This window comes from Kogia breviceps, chromosome 1 (genome assembly GCF_026419965.1).
Source record: "Kogia breviceps isolate mKogBre1 chromosome 1, mKogBre1 haplotype 1, whole genome shotgun sequence".
NCBI classification, from domain to species: domain Eukaryota; kingdom Metazoa; phylum Chordata; class Mammalia; order Artiodactyla; family Physeteridae; genus Kogia; species Kogia breviceps.
Window position 1 is genome coordinate 83907387 of NC_081310.1, and position 20689 is coordinate 83928075.

A 20689-nucleotide genomic window follows, 5' to 3' on the forward strand; every position below is an offset into this window, starting at 1 on the left:
GTGGGCCAAATCTGTGGTTGTGGAAGAGTGAAGCTGCCTGGTGTAAGGAGGAATTTAGGTTGATTGGCACCAAACACAGAACTTTCTCCATGCATCTGTGTGTGGAGCATGTCCGTCCTACTAGTCGGGTCTCTGCTGTACCACTTCCGTTTTTTGCTTATTTATCAGTTAACCTTCAAATTAGAAATCCATCCTGTTTTAGTCTTTAAAGCCTTGATATAATTTGACTTTAGTTGGGAAAACAAATAAACCAACAAAGAACACAATCAGACAACTTATGAGGCTCCTCCTCTCCTATAAGCTGTGGTAATCAGATATAGCTGGTTACGAGTGTGGGTCCTTGGATCATCAGGCTGCCTGAGTTTGAATCCTGGCTCTGTAACTTACCAGTTATATAACCGTAAGCTCTGAGTGTCTCAGTTTCTTCATCTGTAAAACAGGAATAATAATAAGTGATGCTGTGAGGATTAGGGTGCCTCATAGTAAGACCTCAGTAATTATTATCTCTATTTCCCATCTTCCTCAGGTCATTCAGTGTTGTCTGTGACAAAGTTAAAAAGTTATTTGTGTTGGTAACAAAAAGCTAATTGTTTGTTTGGGGTCTTCCTCTTTTCTTTTTGCCTTTTGCACTGCTGTATGACAGCTCTTATACCAAATGGCCTCTTCCTGTGATTAATATTTCAAATCTATAACTAGTCAAATAAACAAATACAAAAAATAAATAAAAATGCGGTAGTACTTAGTCTGACCTCACCCAAGTGAGGGCAGATGCTTGGCTGTTGCCATGGTGATGCACAGTATTTTGTAAAACACTTGGCTTGGGGGACAGGTGATGAGTCATACTCCTGGCTGGGTGGGGAGAGGGCAACTGCTTTCAATTAAAACCACCAGCCAGACCAATAGCTGAGTTGGGAGACTCCCCTGTTTCCTGCAGTACATCAGAGACATCTCAGGTCTGGGGGTTTGGTTGTACACATGGTTCATTTGCCATGTGAACATTTTCTCCTATTTTCTTCCTCTGGGTAGAGGGAACTATAGATACCCTTTTGCTCTTCCAGGTATATCAAGAAACTGCAAACTTAGTTCTGATAAAAATAAGGTCTGTTTTCCCGTGCAGTCTTGACACAACTAAACCTAGAAAAGGCTTTTTTTGTGAGCTGCTTCTTCGCTCATTCCTTGTCTCTTCACACATACTCATTGTCCATAAGTAAGGCATGCTGAAATGTGTTATACAACATTTTCTTTTTAGTAGGAGTTAAGCACACAGGAGAACATTTTTTAGACAGAACAGAAGTGTTTGAACAACTACAGGCATTGTAATTTCAGGATGGAAAATCTGTACCAGATATGATTCCTCTGGAATTTACTCTCTGGCTGAAGTCAGTAAATCAGCACCAAGCGAGCTGAGAAGCAGAGTGACATGCTATCCCCTGATTAGGATGTGCCATGGGTCTCAAGTGGTTAGTCTGGATTAATATTGCTCAATTGTCATTGATCATCCATAGCATATTGGGCAGGAGCAGAATTTACATATGCCCTCTAGGTCTTACTGAACTGTCGTCATGCCCAAGGTACCAGACTAGGCCATGAGCAGAGATGTAACCACTCTAAAACACAGCTCTTACCTTCTGAGAGTTTCTAATCTAGGTGAGAGAAGACAAAAAAAGCAGGAAAAAATAATTAGCAATAATATGATGCACAAGGTATTATAAAATGAATAGTATCAGCAATGGGTGATACATGTGTGGAAGAGAGAGAAATCACCATGGGTTGTGGTCAAGGCAGGTGGGATTTGAGATGAACCTTGAAGGATGGGTAGAGAAGGGGGAGAGGGCACTCAGGAACGGGAAAGACAAGAGCAACATGCAAAAGTCAGGTCTCAGCGCTGGAACTTGGTCTAGGGAGGAGTGTTAGCACAGGCCTAAGGAGGGTCAGAAACTGAGGACAAGACAAGGCATAGGTGTGGGGTGTTATTAGCCTATAGTGGGGGAGTGGGCGGTCAGCAGCACAAAGCCTAATGATTGTGGAGCCAAACCAAACCAGGAGACACACATAGAATCCAAAGGAGGCTATTTAAAAATTTGTGAGTTATGGCCTTGCCAAGAAAGGAAAAGACAAGAAGAATACAGCATTTGGTCAACTCAAATCATTCAATAAAGCACAAAAGTTTACAACGTAATTCCATTAGGATCAGAAGATCTGATGATATTACAATGACTTGAGAGCCAAATAGAAGGTCTCATTAATAGAAAAAAAATTAAAAGTAAAAGCAAAATATACTAAATCTACGAAGTCAATTTTAAATTACTTAAGGGCATTTAATTAATTTGTAAAGGCACACCTTAAAAGTGATTGTTGAATTTTGCTTGATTAATAACTAGAATATGAAGATTTATACTAGAAATACTAGGCTTTAAATTTTAACTTTAATAAACCAAATGTTAATCTTAAAAATCAAAGCTTCTGCAAATAATTTTTTCTGTGTACAACTGGACACCAACAACCTGATCTTGGTGTGGGGCAGGTTTCAGTAGCAGACCATCTAGGGAGGAAGACTGGGGCTGCTGCTGAAGAGCAGGGATAGCTGCAGGCCCAGTACAGCATGGAGGTGTCCATGGTAGGCCAAAGGTGGTTCAGGCAGGCAGGTGGTGAGCACCAGAAGAGGGCTGTCAACTGTTGGGATTGAGGTTTGGGGAGGGACTTTAGTCCCCGGAAGCATGGAAAGGAACAAGTTACAATGACAGCATAGGATCCTGGGCAGGAAATGGAGTCAGCTGTCAGACATTCTAAGTGGCAAAAGGTCTTCTCTCACAAGGTAATTGAGCACAGGGAAAAAGAGAACTTATAAGGAAGAACATGTGGAAATCTAACTAAATATTTTGCTTTTGCTTTGTATCTAATGAAACCCTATGTAACCATGAATAGAACTGGTACTGGTCTCTTTGTTATACTGGACATTAATTATCATTAATCTGGACCTTTAAGTAGAATTCATTGTGCGCTGAGATCGGGCCACAATTCAGAGGCTTGGTGTAAAGCACATTAGAACAGGAGAGCTTTTAAAAAATAATACTGATTTAGGTCCCTCTGCTGACCAATTGAATCAGAATCCCTGGGGTGGGGACCTGGCATCACTGTTTTTCTAAAAAGCTCCCCCCATGATTTTATGCACATCCAGGGCTGATTTTTTGAACCACCAGTGTGATGGAAACCATGTTCTGAACTGGAAGCTGAAAGACTAGTTTTAGAGTCCCTGGTCTGAAATAGCTCACTGTATATCCTCAGGGAAGTCATTTTGACTCTCTGGTTATCTGTTTACTTCACTAAATAAGATGGGCCCCTAACTAGTTCCAACATTCTGTGATTCACTGAAGAGAAACTGCCTTCTTTATTAGCTCAGATACTGACCAGTCCAAAACCACAACCCAATGGCCCACTCATTCTGGAGGAATTTCACACTGGAAAGAAGATGCTTGTAGTCACTCCAGAGGCAGGCAGGGCTGGTCAGGAAAACAAATGAGAAAAGAAACAAATAATAGCAACGACAAAAGCAGACTCACCTTCCCTTGGCTTGCCTGAATCCTTGTTTCTAAAGTAAACTTGAGGGCTTCCCTGGTGGTGCAGTGGCTAAGAATCCACCTGCCAATGCAGGGGACACGGGTTCGAGCCCTGGTCCGGGAAGATCCCACATGCTGTGGAGCAACTAAGCCCATGCGCCACAACTACTGAGCCTGTGCTCTACAACCCGTGAGCCACAACTACTGAGCCCGCGTGCCTAGAGCCCGTGCTCCACAACAAGAGAAGCCACCTCAATGAGAAGCCCGCGCACCGCAACAAAGAGTAGCCTCCACTCACCACAACTAGAGAAAAGCCCACGCACAGCAATGAAAACCCAATGCAGCCAAAAATAAATAAAGTAGATACAACATTAAAAAAAAATTAAAAAATAAAGTAAACTTGAACAGGCAAAGAATAATTAACTCTCAGGAAGCTTATGTCTTGTGTTAATTTTCTATTGTTGCTGTAACAAATTACCACAAATTTAGCAGTTTAAACAACACAGATGCATTATCTTACAGTTCTCTAGAAGTTTGACATGATTTCACAGGGCTAAAATCCAGGTGTCCACAGGCTGCATTCCTTTCTAGAGGCTCTAAGGGAAGACTTGTTTCCTTCCTCATTTGGGTTGTTGGCAGAATTAGTTCCTTGCTGTTGTAAGACTGTGATCCCTGAATCCTTGCTGGCTGTCAGCTGAGGGCTATTCTGGAGACCACCCACATTCCTTGACTCATGCCCCCTTTCCTCCCTCTTCAAAATCAGCAGTGGTAGGTTGAGTCTCCCTTACCCTTCCAATCTCTCCTTCTCCCCTTTCTTCTCTCTAATCCAGCCAGGAAAGTTTCTCAGGACTAGTGTGATAACATGGAACCCACGCAGATAATCCAGGATAATTTCCCTATTTTAAGGTCCTTAACTATAATCACATCTTCAGAGTCTCTTTTGCCATGTAAAATGACATATTCACAGGTTCCAAGGATTGGGATGAGGATGTGGGGGTGGGGGAGCATCGAGCGAATAAGGCATTTTTCTGCCCACACTATGCCTCTAGGTGAAGATTTTTTAAAAAGATAGGAAACAAGAGTGGGAGTTTGTGGTATGGGGTAGGTCTGTCTGAGTTTTATTTTCAGAATCACTACCTAATGATCCTGGAGGGGATGAAAATATTTATCTGATATAAATGGTTTTCCAGATTAGGTAGAAGGGAATCCCAGACACTGAGAATGATAGGTGTTGTCTTTCTTTTTAGTTCAGGCATAAAGAAATAGCATGTCTAATTCTATTAGTGTACATTCTTTGAGAGCAGGCATCAGAGTCTAAAAACACCCTACCTTCTGGGCAGAGCCTTTCATCCCTGTCCCATGGAATTCTCTGCTTTTCTAGGGATCCTTTTTAGAAAGAGGGTCTGGCCCTGTTGGTTATGCTTAATTTGCTTCCAGTTCATCTTCTTTAGCACTAACAACATCAAGGAATGGAATTTGGGGCATTGACAAAATGAATGAAGGAAGCTTCAAAAAAGATGAAAATAATTTCTATTTTTCAGATCCTCCATATATTTAGGATCTGAACTCCAGGTTAGATGGCTTTGAACTCTTAATACAGGAATGGCGAGGATCTATTTGTTCAGTAAGTATTTATTGGGTGCCCACTGAATACAAGACACAACAAGTCGAAAGATCTCTGAGAGGAAGAGGCAGGGTGGTGTTCTAATCAAAACAGGCATGGAGCCAACTCTGTGTTCTTGTGAAAGGGCTGGGCTTGTTTACTTGGAGTGTGTGCACCTCCCACAATTTTTTAATGGAAGAGAGGACTCTGAGTCTCCCTGGAGTTATGTCCCTTAATTATATAGTCAATTAATTATTCAAAAGATTGTTTCCACTTTATAGCAGGAGGAAAAAAGATAAGTCTTTTGACTTTTTCTTTGCTTTCTTAGGAACATTTTTTCCTGGCACACTCTGGCAGAGAAAGGAAACAGGTTTGTTTTGAAGAGGATGGAAGTATTGCATTCCATTGCTTTCTACTCTGGTGGTTGATTCTGATAAGCGGAATTTGGAAAATGTTGCTGGAAAAAAATGATTTTTCCTGATCTTCCATTGAAATGTTGTGCATGACTTTCTCTACGTTAATTTAATAGTGTCTTTGATTTGGAGGATTTCAGTTCTGGATATTGCAGTGTGCCAGAGTGGGAAAAGCACAGACGAAGAAGGAAAAATGGGCCTAGATCAAAACCAACCCTGCCACTCCTGGGTTATATCTTATTTTGTGGGTCACTTAATCTCTCTAAGATTTTGATTTGAGATAATACAGGTGGATGAGATAACATCCACCTATATTAGCCAGAGTTCTTAGTTTATAACAACAGAAACCAACTACGCATTTAATTGCACACTTAAGCAGATAAGGATTTATTAAAACGGTATTAGGGGGCTTCCCTGGTGGCACAGTGATTGAGAGTCCACCTGCCGATGCAGGGGAAACGGGTTTGTACCCTGGTCTGGGAAGATCCCACATGCCGCGGAGTGGCTGGGCCCGTGAGCCATGGCCACTGAGCCTGTGCATCCGCAGCCTGTGCTCCGCAATTGGAGAGGCCACAACAGTGAGAGGCCCGCATACCGAAAAAAAAAAAAAAAAAAAAAAAACAAACCAGAAAAACAAAAACAGTATTGGATAACTCATGGAGTCTCGAGAAAGGAAAATGCATAGGAACAGGAGAGGCCAGGCAGCTGCCAGGACTACAGGGGAAGTATGTTACAAATACTTCTCCACAGGTGGAGACAGCACTGTCCTGAAGCTAGACACTGATGCTGCTGACACTGGACACTGGATGTTATATGGTACCTTTGCCCTCTCTGCTTATGGAAACTCAGGATTGCTGCCCCCCTGCCCTGCCACCGAGTCAGTGGTTCTCTGCAGTCTCTAACTAGTGTCACTAACTTCCAATTCAATGTTTGGGGCAAGGTGTGTCTGCTTGGAGAACTTAGGTCATCTGCTGTTCTCTAGCAGTGAAGGAATCTGGGAAAGCAAGTATGTAGTGTTTCAGCTTTCAGTAGTGAGACGTGGGCTCTCCCCATTCACCCAAACTCCGAAGACTGGAAAATTTCCAAACACAGGAAGAGCATCCAGATGCCAGGTAGCCCACAAAAAAACAAAAAACACCCCCTACTGGAGTCCATTCCATTGGTAGCCCAACAGTGACCTACCTCCTTTTCCCTGTATTTATACTTCCAAAAGAAAAAATTTCTCCCACTCAACCTAATGCAACTATAATTTGTATAATTTAAAATGCTTTCACTTTTCCCCCAAGGGGCATACAAAAGTCTCATTTGTTCATCTCCATATTCAAGATCTGTAGGTGAGTTGTAAAGTTAATCATCACCAACGTACCCTATGTAAGAGAGAGAAAAAGAAAATTAGTTTAAATATGTATTTACATATATATCATTGCAAGAAAGAAACTATGGATAAATGCTATATTCCATGCTACTGCAGCAGGTCACAAGGCCAAAGTAAGTATTTGACTTCCCTCCTTCATTCCTCCATTCCACATCCTTTTATCTTGACAGACTGATGTTCTTTATACAGTGGTGGTGTAACCCAAACCTCCACTCCTGGGGATCCAAGCCCTTGGCAATCCTATCTGTATCTTTTCATTCTGGTGACTGGACATCATGGCAGTACTAGGAGTTACCCCAAGGATCTCCTGCATCCAGCCATCCTCTTCCCAGCCTTATTATATGGCAGCATCCCTATTTCCTCTTAATATTCAGGGTCAACCATCTCTAACAACTCTGTAGCAAGCAGAGAGCCGTTTCACCAGTGGCATCAGGAGTCTGACCTTGTAGTTGGCTCTTCAGGGCATGTTGAGATCTGCTCTGGTCAAAGGCTCAGGACAGGGCTTCCCTGGTGGCGCAGTGGTTGAGAATCCGCCTGCCGATGCAGGAGACACGGGTTCGTGCCCCGGTCCGGGAAGATCCCACATGCCGCAGAGCAGCTGGGTCCGTGAGCCATGGCCGCTGAGCCTGTGCGTCCAGAGCCTGTGCTCTGCAACGGGAGAGGCCACAACAGTGAGAGGCCCGCATACCACAAAAAAAAAAAAAAAAAAAAAAAAAGGCTCAGGACAGTGAGTGTCAGTGTGGGTCAATTGATAGGAGATGAACTGGCTTCCCCTTGTGCAGTGCCTCACTCAAATGGCAGAATCATCAGGGGAGGCTGTAACAGTCTCATTGGACAAGGAGGGAGTGGCAGCTTTGGTTGATGAGGAAGATTCAGTGAGAGTGAGATTTTTGAGTGCTCTGAGTTGGCCAAATGATACCATATTTCCCAATTCCAGTACAGATATACCTTGGAGATATTGTGGGCTCAGTTTCAAACCACTGCAATAAAGCAAATATCTCACTAAACTGAGTCACACAATTTTTTTGGTTTCCAGTGCATATAAAAGTTATGTTTACACTATACTGTAAGGTGTGCAATAGCAGTAGGTCTAAAAAAACAATGTATATACCTTAATTTAAAAATACTTTATGGGCTTCCCTGGTGGCCCAGTGGTTGAGAGTCCGCCTGCCGATGCAGGGGACATGGGTTTGTGCCCTGGTCCGGGAGGATCCCACATGCCGCGGAGTGGCTGGGCCCGTGAGCCATGGCCGCTGAGCCTGCGCGTCCAGAGCCTGTGCTCTGCAACGGGAGAGGCCACAACAGTGAGAGGCCCGCATACAACAACAACAACAAAAAATACTTTATTGCTAAAAAATGCTAACTATCATCTGACAATGCAGGGTTGCCACAAACCTTCAGTGTGTAAAAAATGCAATATCGGTGAAGTGCAATAAAGTGAAGTGCAATAGAACGAGGTATGCCTGTACTTGGAGTTAAATTCTTTATGCTTAGTGCTCTGAATCTCACACAAAAAGTCTTGCAAGGCTATGAATTGAACATATAATTTGGTGACCCACAGAATCAAACTTTGTGATGTTTTTTGACTATCTCAGTCTTGTGGCCATAGAGATAAGAGTTTTATATTTATTTTTTAAGCATTTAAAAAAATTGTGGTAAAATACAGATGAGAGCTTTATTTTTTGAGTCATATAGTTTTCGACTTCAGTCTACGCTGTGCAGGTAAAATGTAGGAATTTGTGCTTATTATTGTCTTCGTTCTGTCCAGTAATATTAGAAGAAACCACTCTACTACACAGTCCTTGGAATGGAATTCCCTATTGGTCTATGATTGTTTTGGCCGTGATATCATCCCTGCTTTGGTTCTTTATGCCACATGACCACAGGTAAGCATTTAATTAGCAGAGATTCTTCATAGTTCCTGCTTCTCTGGGTCACTAGCTTCTGATTCAAGTCTGGATCTGTCTATCTGATAGGTGGCCCAGGTTTCTTGCTCACTTCCTAGTTGTAAGGGAGTCTTAGAAAATGAGTACCTGGCTTCCCAGCCTTTTAGAGGGAGCCAGACTGCGTCCCACAAGACTCCTAAGATAGAGAATTCCTCAAACACATGCAGGGAGTTCAGATTCTGGGCAGCCTGAAACCTGTCCAGGGTTTACTGCAATTCCTTATGAGGTTGTTCGGGAGATTAAAAAAGATGATATATATAAAGCATCTAACATAGTACCTGGTATGTATTACATCTCAATCAATGTTATTTCCTAGCATCTCCCTGGTTAATAAAATTAACAGGACTGAAAATATAGTTAGACTCAAGCATTGAAATTATGATGTATGATTTATATCAAAGTTTAATAGGCAGGCTAGGAAAGGTTATATTAAGGCATTGTCTTCTGATACTTAGAAAACTTCTATTTTTGGTAGAAATATTGACATTTTAATTGAGGAAAAGTGTGAATATACTAGTCCCTCAGCATCCATGGGGGGATTGGTTCCAGGACCCTCAGCGATACCAAAATTTGCAGATGTTCAAGTCCCTGGTATAAAATGGCATAGTACAGTCGGCAGTCCTCATCCAAGGATGCGGAACCTGCGGATACCAGAGGGCCGAGTGTATTCAACTTTTTCCCTAAAAAGTTCTTTAATAAAATCAGTTCACCTATTTTTATCTGGTTCTTGTTATTATAAAGAAGATTAAAAATTAAACAAAATTGAGTCCATCTTCATCCATAGAAAGTTATTTAGATTGGACATAGATTCTGTATTGTGTTGATTTCTCTTTGGACAGGAACTTGTTCCTGCTTGCTGTTCCATCTGGGTGTCTGAGTTGGTTTTGCGTGTTTGGTTTAAATTTATGAATATATATGAAAGGATTAGTAAAAATGAGAAAATACTGTTTTGACCTCCTAGCCAAATCTGAAATCAGAATGAAATTGTTCATCTAGTCACAAGCTGCATTGAAAGTAGAGGCCCCAGAGGCATATTTATTGGCTTGGAAATATTGTCTTCATTTGTTGGCTTCTATAAGCAGCACAAGAATGTCACCACTGAAGATTTACTCTGCATGACTTGTGATTCCTTCACATGTATATACATGCATTAACTCATTCATCAAACATTTATTGAGCTCCTAGTACTTATTGGATATTTTGTAGACTCTGAAAACACATGAAAAGACTTGGTCCCTGAACTTAAGGAGATCACAGTCTAAACCTAAGGTAGATGTTTAAAGCAAGTAGTTGTAGTGTAGTATGATGGTCCATGTATGTACAGGAAAAGTGGTGGCTCAAAGGAGAAAATGGTTAACTATAGTGGAGCAGGATGGGGGATGTGGATTTGCAGAGGAAGAGGGACTTGAACTGAATCTTGAAGAATAACATAAGGGTGCCCTGGGAGAAGGAGAGAGGGCATTTCAGATAGAGGCTTGGCATGTGCACAAGCTTGAAGGCATGAAGTTACCTGATGCTTTGGGGAACTGCAGGTAGTTTGGAGCATAGAGTGAGAGAGGGAATGGCAGGGGATTAGATTGGAGGGGTAGGCTGAAGCCAGACCTTGGCGGGCCTTTGATGCCATGCTGAGGAATGTACACTTCATCCTAAAAGTACTGGAGAGCCATTGATATGATTTAAATGGGGGCAGGTTTGAATTTAGAACAGTGACTCTGAAAGGCAACTGTATGATCAATGGGAAGTGGAGATGAGGGTGGAACAGAGTGAAATTGGAGGCAGGTGGATCAACAAGGGCACAGAATATTGCAATGGTCCTTGTGAGAGAAGCTAGCAATGTTCATCTTTGACTCTGTCTCCATTCAGTACGATGAAGGTATTGGAGCTATAAGCTAACAATTCAGTTTCCTGCAGCAGGTGGCAGAGGCAGCTAGCTGACCACCAAAGATTCGTGTTCCCCTTCCATGGCCTAGGGCAGTTGTTGGGAAGCAGATGCCCAGCCAGGAGCTACATTAGCAAGTCCCTGACCTTGCATCTTGGTGGGGACATGTGACTGATACTCACAGAGGAATGTAAGTGGAAGGGAAGGTGTTTACTTCAGGGCCAAGGCAGTTAAATAACAGATGTGGGCTCCTTCATACTCTGTTTTCCCTCTTTCCCTCCTCCCCCTTGTTGACTGAAGTCCCTGAGTTACCACTTGAAGGAGAGCTGCCAGGCCTGATTGGGCTTTATTATGCTGTTTGATTTTACATTTGGTAGTGTATATATGTCAATGCTACTCTCTCACTCTGTCCCAGCTTACCCTTCCCACTCCCGGTGTCCTCAAGTCCATTCTCTACATCTGTGTCTTTATTCCTGTCCTGCCCCTAGGTTCTTCAGAACCATTTTTTTTTTTTTTTTAGAATCCATATATATGAGTTAGTATACAGTATTTGTTTTTCTCTTTCTGACTTAATTCACTCTGTGTGACAGACTCTAGGTCCATCCACTTCACTACAAATAACTCAATTTCGTCTCTTTTTATGGTTGAGTAATATTCCATTGTATATATGTGCCACATCTTCTTTATCCATTCATCTGTCGACAGACACCTAGGTTGCTTCCATGTCCTGGCTATTGTAAATAGTACTGCAGTGAACATTGTGGTACATGACTCTTTTTGAATTATGGTTTTCTCTGGGTATATGCCCAATAGTGGGATTGCTGGGTCACATGGTAGTTCTATTTTTAGTTTTTTAAGGAACCTCCATACTGTTCTCCATAGTGGCTGTATCAATTTACATTCCCACCAACAGTGCAAGAGAATTCCCTTTTCACCACACCCTCTCCAGCATTTATTGTTTGTAGATTTTTTGATGATGGCCATTCTGACTGGTGTGAGATGATACCTCATTGTAGTTTTGATTTGCATTTCCTAGGAGATTTTTTTGTCAATTCTTTTGGATTCTCTACATAAATGATTATGTCATCTGTGGACAAAGACAGTTTTACTTCTTCATTCCCATTCTGCCTATCTTTTGTTTACTTTTTCTCTCATTGCATTAGCTAGGACTTTCAGTATGATATTGAAAAGCAGTGGTGAAAGGGGATATTCTTATTTTATTCCTGATCTCAGTGGGAAAGCTACTTGTTTCTCAGCCTTAAGTATAATGTTAGCTGTAGGGTTTTTTGCTAGATGTTTTTCATCATGTTGAGGAAGTTCCCCTCTATTCCTAGTTTACTGATAGTTTTAATTACAAATAGGTGTTGGGTTTTATCAAATGCTTTTTGTGTATTTGTTGATATGATCAAGTGATTTTTCTTATTTAGCTTGATTTGGTGGATTACATTAATTTATATTTTAAAAAAATCTTATTTTGTATTGGACTATAATTTATTTACAATGTTATGTTAGTTTCAGGTGTACAGCAAAGTGATTCAATTATACATATACATATATCTGTTCTTTTTCAGATTTCCCATATAGTTTATTACAGAGTACTGAGTAGAGTTCCCTGTGTCGATTATCTATTTTATATGTAGTAGTGTGTATATGTTAATTCCAACCTCCTAATTTATCCCACCCCCCAACCTTTCCCCTTTGGTAACCATAAGTTTGTTTTCTAAGCCTGTGAATCTGTTTCAGTTTTGTAATTACGTTCATTTGTATCATTAATTGATTTTCTTTTAAGGTATTTTTTAAAAATTTTTTATGTATTTATTTTTGGCTGTGTTGGGTCTTTGTTGCTGCACGCGGGCTTTCTCTAGTTGCGGCAAGCGGGGGGGCTACTCTTTTTTTTTTTTTGCGGTACGTGGGCCTCTCACTGTTGTGGCCTCTCCCGTTGCGGAGCACAGGCACCGGACGTGCAGGCTCAGCGGCCATGGCTCACGGGCCCAGCCGCTCCGCGGCATGTGGGATCTTCCCAGACCGGGGCATGAACCTGTGTCCCCTGCATCGGCAGGTGGACTCTCAACCACTGCGCCACCAGGGAAGCTGGGAGCTACTCTTGGTTGTGGTGAGTGGGCTTCACATTGCGATGGCTTCTCTTGTTGCAGAGAACAGGCTCTAGGAGCCTGGGCTTCAGTAGTTGTGGCACGTGGGCTCAGTGGTTGTGGCTTGTGGGCTCTAGAGTGCAGGCTTAGTAGTGGCGAACGGGCTTAGTTGCTCCGTGGCATGTGGGATCTTCCCAGACCAGGGATCAAACCCGTGTCCCCTGCATTGGCAGGCATATTCTTAACCACTGCGCCATCAGGGAAGTCCCATATCATTAATTGATTTTTGAATGCTGAATCAACCTTGCCTATCTGGGATAAATCTCCCTTGGTCGCTGTGTATAACTCTTTTTATACATTGTTGAGTTCGATTTGCTAATGTAGGTGGCCTTTGAACAATGAGAGGTTTAAGGGCACCCTCCCCACAGCCAAAAATCTGTGTTTAACTTTATGGTCTGCCCTCTATTTCCATAGTTCCACATCTATGGATTCAATCATGTAGTATTGAACTAATGTAGATCATGTAGTATTGTAGTATGTACTTATTAGGAAAAAAAATCCATGTATAAGTGGACCCATACAGTTCAAACCTGTGTTGTTCAAGAGTCAACTATATTTTGTTGAAGATATTTGCATCTGTGTTCATGAGATATATTGGTCTGTAGTTTGTTTTCTTGTAACGCCTTTGTCTGTTCTTTGTATTAGTGTAATGCTTGCCTCACAGAATGAGTTAGGAAGTGTTCTCACTGCTTTTCCATTGTGAAAGAGATTATATATAGAATTGGTGTACTTCCTTAACTGTATGGTAGAATTCACCACTGAAACAATCTGGACCTAGTGCTTTCAGATTATCTATTCTTCTTTAAATTTTGACAGATTGTGTCTTTGCAGGAATTGGTCCATTTCATCTACGTTATCAAATTTGTGGGCATAGTGTTGTTTATAGTATTCCTTTATTATCTTTTTAATGTCCATGGGATCCGTAGTGATGTCCCTATTTCATTTCTGATATTAGTAATTTGTGTTCTCTCTCTTTTTTATTTTATTGATATTTCCAAAGAACTAGCTTTAGGTTTTTTTGACTTTCCCTATTGACTTGCTGTTTTCAATTTCCTTGGTTTCTGCTCTAAGTTGCTGTCTTCTTCTTTTTTCTGCTTACTTTGGATTTAATTTGCTCTTCTTTTTCTGGCTTCCTAAAGTGGAAGCTTAGGTATTTAATTTTTTTTGGCTGTGTTGGGTCTTCGTTGCTGTGCGCAGGCTTTCTCTAGTTGCGGCAAGTGGGGGCTACTCTGTTGTGGTGCGCAGGCTTCTCATTGTGGTGGCTTCTCTTGTTGCAGAGCATGGGCTCTAGGCATGCAGGCTTCAGTAGTTGCAGCACGTGGGCTCAGTAGTTGCGGCATGTGGGCCCTAGAGCACATGGGCTTCAGTAGTGGTGGCACGTGGGCTCAATTGTTGTGGCTCACAGGTTCTAGAGTGCAGGCTCAGTAGTTGTGGTGCATGGGCTTAGTTGCTCCGTGGCATGTGGGATCTTCCCAGATCAGGACTTGAACCTATGTCCCCTGCATTGGCAGGCGGATTCTTAACAACTGCGCCCCCAGGGAAGTCCCGGTAATTGATTTTAGAGGTTTCTTCTTTTATAACATATGCATTCAATGTTATAACTTTCCCTCTAAGCACTGCTTTCACTACATCCCACAACTTTTGATAAGTTATGTTTTTATTTTCATTTAGTTCAAAATATTTTTAAGTTTTGCTTGAGATTTCTTCTTTGACACATATGTTATTTAGAGGTGTGCTTTTTTTTTTTTTTTTTGCCGTACGTGGGCCTGTCACTGTTGTGGCCTCTCCCGTTGCGGAGCACAGGCTCCGGACGCGCAGGCTCAGCGGCCATGGCTCACGGGCCCAGCCGCTCCGCGGCATGTGGGATCTTCCTGGACCGGGGCACGAACCCATGTCCCCCGCATTGGCAGGCGGTCTCTCAACCACTACACCACCAGGGAAGCCCTAGAGGTGTGCTTTTAATCTCCATGTTATTGATTTGTAGTTTAATTTCATTGTGGTATTAGAGCAGTCATTGTATGATTTCTTTCAAATGTGTCAAGGTATGTTTTATGGCCCAGGATATGGTCTATCTTGGTGTATGTTCCATATGAACTTGAGAAGAATCCAACTGTTGTTGGATGCAGTAGTCTATAGATGTCAGTTATATCCAGTTGATGGTACTGTTGAATTCAACTATGTCCTTATGGATTGTTTTTCCTGTTGTATAATTGAATACAGTGCTACTATTATTATTTTGAGCAATCTATTTTCTGTTAGATCAATTAAGAATAAGAAAAATAAAAGTTTTAATTTTACCTTCACTTATTCCTTTTCTGATGCTCTTTCTTTCTTTATGTAGTTGCAAATTTCTGACCTATATAATTTTCCTTCTCCCTAGAAAACTTTTTAAAAAATATTTATTTATTTATTTGGCTGTACCGGGTCTTAGTTGTGGCACACGGGATCTTTGCTGATGTGTGCAGGACCTTTGTTGCAGCATGTGGGATCTTTAGTTGTGGCATGCATGTGGGATCTAGTTCCCTGACCAGGGATTGAACCCAGGCCTCCTGCATTGGGAACATGGAGTCTTAGCCCCTGGACCACCAGGAAAGTCCTGAGAACTTCTTTTAACACTTCTTGCAAGACAGATCTACTGGTAACAAATTCCTTCAGTTTTTGTCTGTCTAAGAAAATTTTTATTTCTCCTTCATTTAAAAAATTTTATTTATTTATTTTTGGCTATGTTGGGTCTTCGTTGCGGTGCATGGGCTTCTCATTACGGTGGCTTCTCTTGTTGCGGAGCATGGGCTCTAGGCGCATGGGCTTCAGTAGTTATGGCATGCGAGCTTCAGTAGTTGTGGCTCATGGGCCCTAGAGTGTAGGCTTACTAGTTGTGGTACACGGGCTTAGTTCCTCCGCGGCATGTGGGATCTTCCTGGACCAGGGCTTGAACCCATGTCTCCTGCATTGGCAGGCAGATTCTTAACCACTGCACCACCATGGAAGTCCTCTCCTTCATTTTTGAAGGGTAATTTCACAAGATACAAAACTCTAGGATTTTTTTTTCCTCTGAACACTAAATATTACATTCTACTCTCTTCTTGCTTGCATAATGCTGGGAGTAATTCTTACCTTTGCTTCTCTGTAGGTAAGGTGTTCTTTCCCACTGGCTTCTTTCAGGATTTTTTCTTTATCTTTGATTTTCTGTAGTTTGAAAATGATATGCCTAGGTATAGTGTTTTGGGCATTTATCCTGCTTGGTGTTCTTTGAGATGCCTGGATCTGTGGTTTGGTGTCTGACATTGATTGGGGGGAGTTCTCAATCATTATTGTTTCAAATATTTCTTCTGTTCTTCTCTCTTTCTTCTCCTTCTGGTATTCCCAATATGCATATGGTACACCTTTTTTAGTTGTTCTGCAGTTCTTGAATATTCTGTTTTTCTCAAACCTTTTTTTCTTTGCTTTTCAGTTTTGGAGGTTTCTACTGAGATATACTCAAGCTCAGAGATTCTTTTCTCAGCCATGTCCAGTCTACTAATAAGCCCATTCAAGGCATTCTTCATTTCTGTTGCTGAGTTTTTTTTATCTCTTTTCTTTTTTGCTCTTTCTTAGAATTTCTCTTTCTGCTTACATTGCCCATTTGTTCTTGCATGCTGTCTATTATATCCATTAGAATTCTTAACATATTAATCATAGTTGTTTTAAGTTACCTGTCAGGTAGTTCCAACAACACTGCCATATTTGAGTCTGGTTCTGATGCTTGCTCTGTCTCTTCAAACTGTATTTTTTGCCTTTTAGTATGTCTTGTAACTTTTTCTTGATACCCAGACATGATGTACTCAGTAAAAGGAACAGCTGTAAATAGGCCTTTAATAACAGTAGTGGTAAGGTGTCAGGGGAGGGGAAGCATTCTATAGTCCTGATTAATCTCAGTCTTTTGGTAGGCCTGTGCTTCTAAACTGTGGACTTCACACATGCTTCTCAGTTCCTCCCTACCTCCCTTTAGGTGGGACAAGGTGGCTACACTGGGCTGAAGTTTGGTATTTCCTTCTCCCAACTGTGGAAGGCTAGAGCCAGCTGGAGTTGGGTATTTCCCTTGCCTCAGGTCAGTTAGGCTCTGATTAAACCCTAGCAAGTTCTGGCTTTAATAGTTTCTTCTGAGGACAGACCTTGTTAAGAAAAACAGAATGCTCTGGAGTATTTCATAATGGTTCGTTTCTCTTTTCCCTGCTGGAAGCACTTTGGGATTTTTCTTTAATAGTCACTGTGAGAACCTGGTGGAACTTCAGGGCTAAACTTTATAGAAGTTTGGGGGCCTTCCAATGACTGGGCCTCCCTGGAGTTTTTGTCTTTCAGACTTGCCCACATTGAGCCTCCAGTAATTTATCAGTTACAGTTCAGATTTCCCTACTCTGACACTGATTCTTATGGACGTTTCTGTTCTAGTGGGTTGTGATTCTTTATATTCTCCTGTTGACCTATCCAATTTGGGGGGCAGTGGTTTTCCCTGTGACGTCAATTCTCCCATGGATCTAAGAAGAGTTTTGATTTCTCAGTTTGTTCAGCTTTTTACTTGTTGTTAAGGTGGAGTGGTGACTTCCAAACTTCTTACATGCCAGACTAGAAACTCATAACTATAATTTTTATGTTGAGTTTGAGAAGCCTGTGGAACATCCAAGTGGGGTTTTTACAATATTGATGGTAACTGAATGGGAGAAGAGGTGTGGTGAATGAAACTACCCAGGGCAGAGTTAATGTGGGAAGAGAAAATGGCCGCGGCAATATCCTTAAGAAAGATCAACATTTAAGGAAGAAGAGATGCCAACAAGGGAGAATAAGAAGAAACCTGAGAGGCAGGAGCAAAATCAGAAGAATGAGACCTTGTGGAACCCAAGGGGAGAATGTTTTAAAAGAAGGAATAGCCAACAAGAGTGAATCCTGCTGAAAGGTCAAATATATTCAAGGCTAAAAATTATCTGTTGGAGGGAGTTTTTTGGTAGTTTAGGCGAAAACATTTTCAGTGGAGTGGTATGGACATAATATAGAACAGAAAGAATTAAGAAAGAGGAGGTGAGGAAATGAAGATAGCAGGTGAGATTAATTTGTTTTCAAGAAATTTGTGGAATATGGATCTGAGGGAGTATATTTTTCTTCTAGTAATAAGATTTAGGCATACATGAACACTGATAGAAATGTGTGGAATGAGCTGGTAGAGGGAGTGATGGGAAGAAGGTATAGAAGAGAGTACATGACTGGTGGAGTGAAATCTCTTAGAAGTCAGGGAGGAGCTGAGAACTAGAGCACAGGAGGAGGGATTAACCTTAGGGGGAAGAGAGATGTCTGGTCTATTTGAAAAGGAGAAAGGCAGGAAAGAATCAGTGTGGGTTATATATTATGGCATTTAGTCATTACAAAACTCTACAGGGATTGATATTGTTTTCCCCAATTTTCAAGTTACCCGGCAAAGTTAGATAACTTGCTCAAAGTCAAAAAGGAGAACCTAGGTCTTCTGACCCCTAGGTTGCTTTGAACCCAAACTGTGATGCTCATTTGCCTGCAGTATTTTATAAGCTTAAGTTCCCCATAGGAAGTCCCCTGAAAATGACTAAAATTTAGTTATTCCCTTGTTTTATGACTTGATAAGATAGAATGGAAAGAGCTTTTACTGGCACAAATGTGCGGTGTCATTTGGTAGAGATCTAGCAGAAGAGGCTGCCCTTAATGTTTGACCAACTCAGTACCAAAGGTCTGCCTTTTCTTCCTAAGCAAGACTTTGCTAGAATAAACAACCTTGCTTCTGCCTCTGTGTATGGCTGAGAAACACCAATATGCATATTTTATATAATTATCTCCTTTATTCCTCCTCACAATCCTGCACTTGGATATAATTGGGTCTGTTTTACAAATGAGAAAACTGAAGCTCAAAGAGGTCAAGTAACTTGCCCAGGGCTGCAGAGGAGGTGGTGAAGTAAGAGTTGAACCCAAGTCTTTGTGACTCCAAAGCTGTTGCTCTTTCAACAAAGCATTATTTTGTGTAGCTTGAGGGTAGGGAGGGACCTGCTGGTTGGAAGATGAATTATGTGGCTTTATAATATCCCCTGGCGTATAACCTGTCTACAAGGATTTTGTCTTTCTCCTTTCAACTTCCTAAACTTAAACTGAGAAAAAGTTGCATTGTTCTAGGTGTTGTAGACAAAATAACTTAATCCTAGAGGAACCCTTTGAGATAGGTTCTGTAATTGTCTCCATTTTACATAGGAGAAAACTGGGACAAAGAGGCTCAGTAACTTGCTCACGGTTACATAGCCTGTAAGTAGCAAAGCCAGAATTTGAACCCAGAAGATCTGGCTCCTGAGTGTGGACTCAAACAATTATGATATTGCCCTGCAGGCTGGGTTTGTTGGTCTCTAATGACGAGAATAACTAGACTTGATTCTCACATCTGTTTTTGTGACTTCTTCCCTGTCTACTCAATAGTTATTTGACTAAAGGCATAGACTTCGGAGTCAGACCTAGGTATGAATCACAGCTCTACCACTTAAAAAGTTTTGGACCTTGGACAAATTGCTTAACTTTTTTGCAGCTCAGTTTCTTCATCTGTAATGTGGGGACAATAAGAATACTCAACTCAAAGTGTTGCTGTGAGGATTAAATGAGATAAAGCATATTAAGAGCTCAGCAGAATGCCTGGCCAATTGAAAATGGACAATAAGTGGTACCTATTCTTGTCAGTATGTCATAAAGTTGACAGTAACAGGCAGGATTTGAGCACAGGTCTGCTTGACTCCAGAGCCCTAACATTCAGTACTGTACCAGGTACCTCCCAAGCATTCTCATCACAGGGCTTGCAAGCCCCTCTCCCAGGCTTCCGGGATGTTGCCAGTGGACCTCTCAATCTTCTGTCCACTCAAGCAGCTCCTCTGACCCCTGCCTATTCCTGTTCCCACTGTGATGAGTGGTCAGTGCTGAGAAGGCAGAACCAAGCCCAGACTGAGAGTTGGAGGCCAGTGAAGGAGGGATAAGAAGGCAAAACCTGGTCCATGAAGTGTAAGTGGAGGCCACAGGAGCGGCCAAGTTCACACACCTGACCCACAGTGTTGCTGACAGATCCCAGCAGGGAATGTGCAAAGTCTATGGGCTAATGCCAGGTCAGAGTCAGGATTTGGTTTAGACAAATCCTCGTATATAATGATTCACTGCAGTTGGGCTTCTTTTAGAAGTCTGCCACCCCAGCCCCCAGCCCAAGGGGTCAAGCTTGCATAGATTTTGAAGGTGCAACTAATACTTCTTATTTTCCATCCATTTTAATGGGTCATTGAGTCCTGTTACATTTTTAAAATACTTTGTTTTGTGTTCTGGTCCCTGGATCTGTGACCTGAGAATGCCTGGTGGGAGTGGTGCTGCCTAGGAGACTGCAGTTGTGTAGAAGGTTCTAGATTTTTCAGGGTGGTCTGAGAAAACATAGATTAGGGAAAATCTCTGTTAAGGAAGGAAGTCAGTATTGTTAGCATGCAAAGTGTGAGTGTGCCTCAGTCCTAAAGTTGGAGCAGGGTGGTAAATTAGAGCATAAACAAAGAGGTCAGACATGGGGGAGACAGGAGAGTGAAGGGTCCAGAGGGTCAGGGTAAATGGTGGGGGTCTAAGGGTAGAAGGGGTGTGAGGATGCTGGAAACTTGCCACATGGGGCTGTTTACATTGCATGGGGTGAGCCTGGCTGCCCAATGTGGGGGTCTCAAGTGGGTCCTCCAAAGTGCTGGTTGTAGCAGAGGAAAGTGAACACCTGC

The 20689-nt window shown here is 41.9% G+C and overlaps 2 long non-coding RNA genes across 7 annotated transcripts in view; both read left to right on the top strand.

The window, feature by feature from the left end:
* The window catches only part of LOC136794390 (uncharacterized), a 37153-nt gene extending 31417 nt beyond the window's left edge, over window positions 1-5736 (top strand). Inside the window, exons 2-3 of the long non-coding RNA XR_010841099.1 lie at window positions 5099-5181; window positions 5489-5736. This is a non-coding gene — a long non-coding RNA (uncharacterized lncRNA). The remainder of the gene's footprint in view (window positions 1-5098; window positions 5182-5488) is intronic.
* Window positions 1-20689, top strand: part of LOC131743276 (uncharacterized) — a 172403-nt gene that overhangs the window by 32440 nt on the left and 119274 nt on the right. The gene's annotated exons all lie outside the window — the stretch shown is intronic.